Raw genomic sequence first — 10,799 nt, forward strand, 5'->3', positions numbered from 1 at the left:
TCTGCCTTCCAGAATTATCTTCTTTGCTGTGCTCACCCCAGACGACTACTAGAAGTTTGTGCAAGTCTCCATGCTCACAGCATGCTGGAACACAGCTGTCCCAGAGAGTCTCTTTTGCATTGCTTCATGAAATAGCTGTGCTGAAATTGAGTCATGTGAAAACAGGGACTTTGGCTGCTTTGTGCTTCCTCATACTCAGGAGGTAAATGGAAAATGAATAAGCAGACAGACAAAAATAGAAGTTGTATTGAATTGTGCAGGCCCCCAGAATAACATCACAGTGCACATTCCACAATTCACGTTCACACCACAAAACAGGTGGGATGGATACCAAGTAAGCAAAACATGACTTTATCACCTTAGCTATGCAGGTAAGATGACTCAGAGGAACTTCAAGAACATTTCCTAATATGACTTGTTCAGGAAGAGATAGCAAGGTATGAAAGAATGTCATGTTTCCTCTCGTGTCTTATTTTTGGACATCAGTGGCCTTGTGTAACTTGTAACTTTTCCTCTCTCTGAGAAGAAATGGTTCAGCTTTTCATCATAGCCTAGTAATTTTCCTTTTTTGTTGTCAGGATCAAACATGTCTTCCTGAAAAACTTTTTAAACACCCACTGCAGACAAAGATACTGGTGCAACTTGAGTAAGCAGGTCTGTGTTAGCTTTAAATGAGCCAGCTTGGGTACTATAGCAGCAGCCTGTTACTGGTGACCCGTGGTTACTCTGGGCCTAAATTATTGAATTAATGAAGTAATAACCTAGAAAATTAGCAGGATACGCTGCTGGAGAAACTCAAGCTAACCAGTTACGTTTGTTAATACAAGCTGTATTTACACAGGATCTGCAGAGCTGAAAATAATTTCTGTGATCTTAGACCCTAATTAGTGTCTTTCATGTAGCAATACATCGCAGTCTCGTTCACCAGTAGATCACTGAGTCAATCTGAAATTTAGGACCCAGAATTCTCGGCTATTTCTCAGCCTTACACTGAAATGAAATCCAGCCACGATTGACCTTCTCCACCACCTGGTTTTGATGGGTGGAATAAGAACTGGGGACGCGGCCAGAAGGCAGCTGCACTGCGCCCTGGTCTGGTCTCCAATCTGGAGAAACTAAGGGACCAGGGTTAGGGTATAGTGTGCAGCACAACACTTGTGCAGTTTAGACAGGACTTGAGAAAGTTTAGACCATTTTAGATTAAGAATGATTTTTTTTGCATACTGTGTGTATAAAAAATATTTTTTCCTAATTAATCACTGCATAATCATGCCTGCCTAGCAAACAGTAAAAGAACATAGATACTTCAGATTCTTTTGCTGTTCTCTTAAAGTAGCGTATCATTAATTTCCTTTTTCTTAGGAGTTACTTTTGTGAGGGCTTTCTAGGCTTGACCTCTGGCTAAAGGAATAATCCCCATTTGTGCATAGCAACAATTTACCCCAGGAAAGTTAATTTAATTAAGAAGATCATGGTACCTTAAGTCTCAACTTCTCTTGCAATGCCTGAAAACTTTGCAAAACAGCTATCTCAGAAGTTTCATGTTTGTTATTATGATGCATTTCTGTTTGTTTTCTAAGCAATAAAACAAAGACATCATTTAAGGAAGACCAGGCACTCAGTTAACCACAGAAAGAGTTTTAATTCAAGCAGTATTTAACTAAATTGGAAAATCACTTTTTTGTAGGGCCAAAAGTGTTGAATCTAAACAGAAATACATGTCAAATTGCTCTTCCCTGCGTAAGTGCTACAGGTCACAACACAGTCATTTTAAACTGCAAGAATCGCTAGCACCAGAACATTTGTAGATGTCAGAAAGTTTCAGTTTTAACTTTAAATAACTTATTCATCTCATAACTCATTTAACCTCTTTTAAATTTTAACGTTAAGCTTTTTTTTTTTTTCTGAAGTGGAAAATTATTTATTTGTACTGAGTGAAAGCAGTCTAATAATCTAAAATAATTAAAATATCTAAGTGAATAATCCTAAAGCTACTTTAATTGCTATTTTACTACTGTTTTAATTTTTGTATAGGATTTGCGTTAATATTTTTTAGCATATTTTCTAAGAAAACAAGGTTTGTATGAAGGGTTGGCCCCCATCTGATATTTTTTAGTTCATTGTCCAATTTCAAATGAAGCTGGCAGAATGTTAGAAGTCTCAAAGATACTATGAGAAAACTAAGGATAGACACTATTGATGTCTCCATTGATAGTGAAACAAAGAGAACTCAGGAGACTTCTACACTATTTGGCAGGAGTTGCTGCATCCTCACCAGTGAGTCAACCCATCCTCCTGCTGTGGTCCAGGCAACAAGCTGGAAAGGGCAAGCAGAGGGCAAAGTTCACATTTAGAACGATGTACAAATGAACTAAAAATATCACAAGATGAGGGAAGGCATTTGAGATAAGAGGGGAGCTGAGGCTATTGGAAGGTAGCGCAGGAGGCAAAGAGGAAGACTGAAGACTATTTGATGGCATCATAGTGGGAAGATGTAGGGAACACAGGATAAAAAATTATCAAAAAATGACCTTCATTGGTTTTACTGCTCATGAAACAAAGTTGTGGTTTCATAGGCCAGTGTCTGCTTAGTACTTTTTAATGGAACCTATCTGCATTGTAATTGCCAAAGTTGTTTGAAAATGGGACTTCTGGCTGGGGCTTCTACATCTTTTCTTTAAAATGTACCTGTTGAACTAGACTCATAGAATCATAGAATATCTCAAGTTGGAAGAGACCCATAAGGATCGAGTTCAACTCTCTGCTCCTTGCAGGACTACCTAAAACTAAACCATATGAGTGAGAGCATCATCCAGATGCTCCTTGAACTCTGGCAGGGTTGGTGCCCTGACCACTTGCCTGGGTAGCCTGTTCCAGTGACCGACCACTCTCTCAGTGAAGAACCTTTTCCTAATGTCCAGTCTGAACTTAAATCAGTATTTAAATTAGAAGAGATTGGTATAAATGATAGGGTAATTTGGACACTGTCTTGGGATTTCCATATCTTTGTCAAACTTGAGAAAACATGATTTGCATATCAGAGAGTTGTGGCTTTACAAATTTGGTAAGTTGAGTGATCAGAAATTGGTTCAATTGTCATCACATTTATTTGCAGCTAATAAACATACTGAGATTTATAAGTAACAGAGGTTTTAAAATTAGTATTGAACCTTACACCTTGATTCTGATTGAGGGATCTAAAAGAATTGCAGGGTTATGATTCTAAAATAATACTTTCTCATTTGCACAAAGTTCAGATCTTCTCATTTACTCTTGCATGGACTAGTTGAACTGCCTTCTTCCCAATGTCTAAATTCTGTTCACATTTTCACCAGTGTGTCTTAAATAGATTTGAAGTCAATAAATAAAGATCTTTGTGGGTATTCTTAGGTTGGCAGGTACAACTGTATCTATGTCAGTTATGTGAACTGTCTAGTCTTACAAAAGAAAATCAGAATTTGGCATCCTATTCTTTAAAGCAAATCATAGGTTTATTAGTCTGAGCTGCAACTTTGCTTAAGGCGCAGTGTTTGAATTGCAGCCACGCAGTCAGTTGAGCTGCCTGCTTGTTGAGGATGTATTCATATGGCAAGTCTTGCTTAGCAAAACTGAGCATGCCTTAATCAAAAAGCAGCTATTGACCAGGGTGGTATTCATGCAACTTGCCCTTGTCATGTCTGCAGTTTTGTAAATGTTACGAAGAATCCTGAACCTAAATTCTTTTAACTTGGGTACAGCAGAACCCTTCTAAAAATCTGTCTGCAGTGTGTTATAGGGCACTTTTTCTCAGTATCATATCAATGGTAAATACTGTACACTGCTAGAGGATGCAGCTCCTGCCTACACACTATGTAAATGCACTCAACAGAAATACACACTTACTATGGATTTTTTTTGGAGGGTTTCTCTTCTGATCGTATCTAAGTGAGTATGTGATTGAACAGCTGTGTAGAGGGATGCTTCAAGATGCAGGAAGAAGCTTTCATAGTTTTTTTAGACTATATGTTTGTCAGCAAGAGAGAAAGCATTGGAAACATAAGCATTTGTACAAGATAATCCATATTGTAATTGCCACTCTATTCTCAACTCTATTTCGAAGTAGGAAAACTAACACCAAGGAGATGAATGCAATTATTTGTAGACCACTGACAACTAATGGTGGCACAAAAAACTTAATGACCTATGCAAAAAAACAGTCTAACCACAGAGGAGTGCATTGTGAGCAGCAAAGTCTGTACAGAAACTGGCCACCTATGGCTTGCTGTGTTACGTAGTGGTGTGGCAGTGAGCCACAGTGTTCTGTGAAGGTTGTTTTACTTACCATGGCTGTCATGATTTTCAAGCGGGACTTCCATGCTGCACTGGAGAGAGCTTTTCACATTTCTCAGTTCGTAAAGGGTGGTTCCTTACCACCCACCACCATCCAAATAACTGTTGATTAATGCCTTCTGTTTTGTACCTGATGGATTTTATGGATTACAGAGAATAAAAGGCTAATTTGTCTCCTAAACCATATATGCTATAAACGTGATCACTTTTCTGCACTACTTAACTTGGGTTAATGGAGTGTTGCTTCAATGTATGTGTTTCTGGCATGTTCTGACGGTATCAACAATGTCTTTGTGTGTCCTGAACTTCCTATTCATTACAAATGGGTGAGCAGCAATAAGCACTTCAACGAACAGATATTTCTTAAGCTGTCAAATCCTGGATAACAAGAGGAGTGCAATCAGACTTGGCAACTGTAAACAATAAACACTTTTCTAAAACGCAGAATGGCTTATAAATTAAATAAAACTGAGAAGTTAGGTTGAACTGCAACTCAGTTGTAGTTTATGAGAAAATTAATACGCAAAAGAATGAAGGCAGCACCAGTGCCTGATACCAACTGCCTGCTTTTCTGCTTTTTTCTCTTTCCCTTCCTGCTGCTTTCATGCACAGCACAACACACTACAGGCATACAAAGGGAAAGGGCTGCAGAGTTCCTTGAATTGTTCCAGTTAACTCTCTTCATGTTTGACTGCTAACTCCCATGCATAGAGATTAGCGAGAGACTTGAAGAGACTAACGTCTTAGTAAGAAGCTGAAGCAGCAGCAGAGCAAGAAGTAGGGTTCATTGTTCCATGTAGAGGCCTGAAACATGCACAGCTACTATACTCGTTTGGCCCTTCCCTTTAGCTTTTTACCTGTTCTTCTGAAATTCTTGGTCTGCACACACTTGTATCTGAATTTGAAAAGATCTCATTTCCTTAGTTACTTTTTCCCCATAATCTCCATTTTTGCAAGCTGCTTTTTCTGTTCCTTCCTCTTTTTCCTGCAGTAATTCAGAAATCTCTACTGAATTTGGACATAATGTTACATGCTGCACATTTCTGTTTAGTCTTCTGTGGCAGCATGTGCCTACCGAGGCTAGACAGGGAAAATGCCAGGGCTCTCCAACCTGGAGCCTCAGACCGCAATGACGGCCTGGTCATTTTTTTGTGTGTTTGTGGTAGAAACAGATCCCACCACCACCTTCTACTTCCACAGAATAAGGCCATCGATCACAACTGTATCATGTTAGAATTTTTACCCTGACCCGCACCCACACATAGCAGGCAAATAATATTGATTAAAAATAGAAAAAAAATCACAATATATTATTTTATTTAATTTAGATACTATTTTAAGGAAGTTGTCTTACTCTAGGAGAAAGCAGTATGCGTGTCAGTGAAATAGTTATCAGGGAACAGAAAATAGAGCTGAGCTTCTAATCAAGACTGACTGTCTTTCATAGCAATTCATCTAAAACGCGTATTTTGGAAGCCCTAGAATGATAAAAAGGTGTCTTTCCATCTTGGAAGAGGAGAGCGTCCTTTCAAGGATATAATGGTGCTTTTCAGAAGTACAATGACTGTGCAAGATGTTGTCAATGGAAGGCTCATTTCAGAGCAAACCCTTGCTCTACCACTTTAGATAGCTATTGACTAACATTGCAGATTGACTACAACTCTTGTTGCAGAAAAAATCTGTAAATATCAGCTCTTTGAGTAAAAATCAGGGAGAAAGCCAGATAAATCGCTTAAGCAACCACTTTTTGAATGGTGTCTCTTGAACAGGACTCCTCCCTTGCCACAAGTTTAAGGGGAGGAGGGAAGAGAGCTGTCTGTACTTTAGCATTGAGGGCTTGCTTGTCCGAGTTACGCCAGCTGAAACTGTGACTGGCCAACGGGACTTCAGCCAAAAACACTTCACCTCTCCTTCTCTCCCTTCTGTTTTTCGTATTCCACTCCACCACACAGTTTCCACAGAAACAGTCGCACGAATAGTACAGGTTTTGGGTGCCTTTCTGTAGAACGTAAATGGGTTTTTCACAAAAGAGTCTGAGTATACTGTTGACTATTAACATCTCATTTTGGTGGAAAGCTTTATTAGAGTTTAGATTCAGAGGCTATCTAGATACTGGAAATCATATTTGGAATTTCCCTCTCAACATTTTAAACATTGTGTAGTAACACTGTGGATTGCATAACTACCTGACAGCAGAAATACAAAACTATACTCTATTTTATCACTTGGTTTAGGGACTTTTTCAGATTTCTTTTCCCTCTATTATTCATCAGCAACACTGGCAAGTGTCTGACACAAGAAACAGAATTAAGCAAACCACTGTATCAGCCCACTATTTGGCTTCCACCACATCCCACAGCCAAGCTTAGACTCAAAGCAGAATCCTCCCTTAGCATTGCACTTATTTCATAATTACAAGGTAATTTTGTACACTGAAAAGTACAGTGGTTGCTCCTAGAACAGACTCCATGTCCCCTGCTGACCACCAAGCAGGCACCTGAGAGATCAGGTTCACTGAAAGGCGTACGCTAAGTTTGCCACAGAGCCTCCTGGCCTCCTTACAGACCTTCCAACTGCCTGTAAATAATTTCCCTGGCAGAAAAAATGTTGTCATGCCAGTCACTAAGCTCAATGATTAAAAATTGGCAAGTACCTCTTGGTCCATATAACAGGCAAACTTCTCTGGGATATTTTCAGGAATCTGGTCCTCATCCTCAGCTGCACTGGAGAGCTTATTTGCATGCTCCCAGTCTCAATGCACTGGCCCAGTGAATACACAGCTAAACAAGCTGCTATGAAATGACACTGTGGTGGGATACGTTCCTATTATCTATTTGCTATCTGAAATAACGAGTGTTTACTGTACTGCTTTCTAGAACTGAAGTCAGTTGTGCTCCTTTTGTCAAGTAGCCAGGAGGACCCAGGGATTACTTTTGCCAGTGCTAATCAGTTTGGACTACTCCATAAGTGAATGAAGGATCAATTCAGGAAGCAGGAAAGAGAAGGGTGATAAAAAGGTGGAGAATTGCCTGTATTCTGGATTTTGTTGTCCACAAACTACATGAGAATTAGGCATGTCAAGAGGGAATACTATGATGTGGCTACAGACTATAAATTAACCAAACACAGGTATCAGGATTTTCTGTATAGATGATGGGGAATGAGAAGTTAAAAATCATTCACAGCTAATGAGTGAAAAATTCATTCACAGCTATGAGTGAAAAAAATACCACGGGTATCACCATAATCCATTTCAGTTTCATGTCTGTCAATCTTTGACATGATGCTGTGACTTCTAATGTGTTTTTAGTGATCAGATCCAGCCGTACAGAGGACAACAGACATTTTACCAGGAGCTTAATAGGGGACAAAATTTCACACCAATAACAGTGATCAAAGGCAGCCAAAAAATTTGTGGAAAACCAAGTGTGAGAGCAGGCACAGGCAAGGTGGGCAGGCATACAAAGAGCACATTCTGCTACCTCGCAGGCCAGCGCTTGAGCAGCACGAGCTGCCAGCATAGCTCATTTTCTCCCTCCACCTTTGCAGCCTTCTGCTTGTCCTCCTGCGTGTGAGGCAGCAGCTTTGCCGCAGGAGATGATCCCACCCAGCACCATTCGGCATCCTCGCTCTTTCACGGCCCTCGTGAGAGCAGCGGGAGCAGCGAGTCCTGCTGGCAACTCATACTTCAGGCTCTACGTCCTGTCTCAGCTGTTTTCCTCCTCCCATGCACATGGCACTACCCCAAATACACAGAAAGGTCTTTCAGCCCTTGGAGGTGAAAGGTCTTCCAAGATAATTGTGAGTGGGGGCAGCAATATATAATTATTCCCCAGCTCAGACTCCTGTTTCTTGTAGTACTTGCTCTTTATCGTCTTTGCAAACATTGAATGCTGCCACTCAAAGATACTTGATCTGTGGGCGATAACATCCTGTTTTGTCTACACTGCTGCAAAGCTTTACAACAACCCTGAATCAAACTTCTGACAGTTAAACAAAGGACAGAAAGAAAATATATTTTGCAGTTACCTCCCAATCCCATGGTTAAGTTTTTTACTTTTTACTGCAGTCACATAGATTCTTAATTTAAAATTACCCTGTACAGCACAGTACCTGATGATTTGTTTACAGTTACCTTTATATCATTAATTTTTTAGAGAGGAACAAACTTGATTAAAAAAAAACACCAGTCCCCTCAGCCTAAAATTCTCATTGTCTGTCTAGATAGGATGCTTTTCCACCTTTCCCCTGTTGCAGACTAATTGACCAAGAGATTTGGAAAGCTGAATTTGAAAAATAAGCAGCTTTTCATTTAAAAAAAAGAATGGGGGAAAGGAAAAAGGGAAGAATCGACTTAAAGGTGATGGCCTATAAAGTACTATAAACCTTGGTAATTTGTGTTCTCTGAAAACCATTTTTTGTCATTATTTTGGAAACTTGTATGATTCTTTCTGGACTGTTTTCAACATTCTTCAAAGAACTTCCTCACTGAAAATTACTTACCTTCTGCATTAAGTTCTCTATCTCAAAAAAAATCCCAGTTATTTTCATAGTATTGTACTTTTAAATTTTGAGTGGTAATGAATTATCACCTCCATTTTTCGCTTCATGCAAGGCTTCAAAATAAGCATTAGAAATGCAAACAACGTACATATGAAAAATACATTAGACTTTTAATAGTTCTTTCATTTTAATTCTCTGTGGTGCTATTAGTGACAGGTGAAAATCAGACCAGATAAGTGCAGCTGGTGCAAAGAGGTGTAAAATTACAACTCATCTGCCTGATTGTCTGCGTCCCTGGGAGGCATAAAACTGAAGAAGAGTGAGTGCAGTTATTGCTGCTTTATTTTATTAGTTTTTTCTATGGAGTGGGAACAGCCCAACTTTGTACCTGTGGGGTTTCAAGGAGCATCTTTGGAGGACACTGACTCTACATGTGTCTCACTTGTGTTCTCTTCCTAGCCAGATTTATTGTCCCATTTGCCAATATGGGCTATCCTGATTTCTACTCCTGGAAAGCATGCGAGTAGGAAGACATTATAAACTTATGACAGGCCATAACTATGGTTGGTCATAATTTTTTTCCACAAAGCAAACTTCCTTTAGGTTGCATTAAATAAAGTTTCTATGGGAACATACTGATACTCACATTTTAAATGAGATTAAAAAAATATTTTAATGATACCACCTGACGATATATTAGACCATTTATAATACAGCATTTTTAATTCTTAAACCAACCAAAGGAAAAAATCTGGCTGAAGTTGCAGCCATATCGTTATTGTATTGTATTTTACATTTCTGCATGTAAAAGGAGCACTTGACCAATGAAAAGAGAAACTGATGATGATGTGCCTTTTGCCAGCCTGGACTTGCAAACCATGTTAGGGGTAGACCATAACAGAAGGTGACTGAGCATGCCATCTTTTAAGTACTGATGGTCTCTACTTGCCAGAATGGCTCAGTTTTATCTCAGAAGCAGAACTAGAGATTCCCTCCTGCTAGCCCCTGAGCTGTAGGAAGGATGGTCTCAAGGATTTTGTCTGTAGATTCTCAGACATAGGCAAATAGTTCTTTAATGTGTTTGAGATTCCTTACTGGTATTGAGAAAGGAGTAATAAACTTTGCTGAATATATTAGAAAACTTGAGAAATGCACAGTAATGATATTATTAGCTATTTACTTTGTGGTAGCACCTGCAGGTCCTTCAAAATGCTGGTTCTTTACTGTATGAGGCACTTCATACCACTCCAAATTCTATTCAATCCAAGCTAATGGTAATGGATGATAGATGAACACAGTCAACAGGGAGAACTAACAGTAGGGTAATTATCATACCAAGCACAGGTTGTAACATACAGCTACATAATTACTGGCAAGGATTTTGTAGACAGAGAGGTACTTAACATAGGAATTTGGAGGGGAAAAACTAAGTATTTTAGGGAACTTCTGAGCAAGATGGAAGAAGCAAAATGTTACATGAGAAAAAAGGTTGAACTGATGCATGGTAGCAGTCTTACTGAAGGATTCCCCCAGCCAGATACCTTTCAGTCAGATATGTTTTTGCCTGAGAGAGGTGAAGGATCTACCTTTCAACATCTACATACCATGGCTATAGTAATTGGTCAGATGACAGCAATGTTGAAACAATGCATAGCTCTTTTTGTATTTCCCTGACTACCAACACAGCCTGGAAGTTGGATAATAGCAGTCCTAGCTCTGGACTCCTCAGTGATGCTACTGTCTTCGGAAGTATGATACTCTGTCTTGTCGATCGCTAATGTCTATCATTGTTTCCAGTCTACTGTTGACCTCTTCAGAGGAGCACATGAAACCCATTCCTGATACCCCTACTGGTTTCTAGTAGGTTATTTACATTCCAAGTGTGAAGGGTGGACAGGGGGTGAACTAAAGCTCTGTGATAAAGACACAGCATCGATCCCCTAGTACTTGATAAAATAAATCCCTGT

Source organism: Tauraco erythrolophus, chromosome 4 (genome assembly GCF_009769465.1).
Source record: "Tauraco erythrolophus isolate bTauEry1 chromosome 4, bTauEry1.pri, whole genome shotgun sequence".
Lineage (NCBI taxonomy): Eukaryota > Metazoa > Chordata > Aves > Musophagiformes > Musophagidae > Tauraco > Tauraco erythrolophus.